Source organism: Perkinsus marinus, assembly GCF_000006405.1.
Source record: "Perkinsus marinus ATCC 50983 genomic scaffold scf_1104296941732, whole genome shotgun sequence".
Classification (NCBI taxonomy): domain Eukaryota; phylum Perkinsozoa; order Perkinsida; family Perkinsidae; genus Perkinsus; species Perkinsus marinus.
The window spans coordinates 1-1,087 of NW_003212395.1; the positions used below are offsets into that span (position 1 = coordinate 1).

A 1,087-nucleotide genomic window follows, 5' to 3' on the forward strand; every position below is an offset into this window, starting at 1 on the left:
ATAACACACAGTTTCCCTCTATCATATGTGCGTCTACAGCATGTGACAGCCAATCAGTCACCACGCAACAAATTTACGATGTACCACTCCCTCCCCGAACAAGTCGTAAGGGTTCATGATGCTGTCTTTCCACTTATTGGGATGCTACATACAAAACCCCACACTCAGCAGGATGATAGTTGTCGGCATCAGAACCGCGTCAACATACGAGCGAAAATGGAGAACCCGGGCATCGATCCCGGTGCCTCTCGCTTGCTAAGCGAGCGCTCTACCATTTGAGCTAGTCCCCCTCACAATATTCAAATTCTTTCCATTCCGGAAAGATGGGCTGAGCACCCTCGCCCCTCGAACAATGTTGAAGTGGTCCACGAATGGGTGACGAACATTGTCCAAGGGAGGAGGGGAACCAATAACAGGTCGTGCATCTCGAACTACGATGCTCCTCTAACACTCCTGCTCAGTCTTCAATCATTGCGCTCAATGTGAGCCCAACAAATATCTTATCTCATATACACTTTCCGATGCAGGGACTCGAACCCTGGTCGCGTGGGTGAAAGCCACGAATCCTAACCAGCTAGACTACATCGGAAACTGAAAACATAAAATTATATACAGTTCACAAAAGTGCTGTTCAGTCCACCTGCGTGATTGAGGTAGCAACCGAGATGATTGCAGCATCACCAACAAGGCCGCACTAAGGAACATTTCCCAGGTTCGAAAGGAATCTGGTATATTATTGAGACGCGCCTCTATCATTGGTGACACTTATCTCGAAGGATGATTATATCCTTCATTCATTTTCATATTCCCATGAATTGTGGTATCACCAGTCACCACTAACTGTTGTGCTAAATGGAGGTGGTATAACACACAGTTTCCCTCTATCATATGGTGCGTCTACAAGCATTGTGACCAGCCCAATCAGTCACCACGCAACAAATTTACGATTGTACCACTCCCTCCCGAACAAGTCCGTAAGGGTTCATGATGCTGTCTTTCCACCTTATTGGGATGCTACATACAAAACCCCACACTCAGCAGGATGATAGTTGTCGGCATCAGAACCGCGTCAACATACGAGCGAAAA

At 47.0% G+C, this 1,087-nt stretch overlaps 2 non-coding genes across 2 annotated transcripts; both read right to left on the reverse strand.

Moving 5' to 3' along the window:
* Positions 1 to 217: 217 nt before the first annotated feature.
* Positions 218 to 290, reverse strand: Pmar_PMAR014355. Its single transcript has one exon. It is a non-coding gene; the product is annotated as a tRNA-Ala (tRNA).
* A 226-nt stretch (positions 291 to 516) lies between these two features.
* On the reverse strand, positions 517 to 589 carry Pmar_PMAR014356. The gene has a single exon. It is a non-coding gene; the product is annotated as a tRNA-Glu (tRNA).
* Positions 590 to 1,087: the final 498 nt, after the last annotated feature.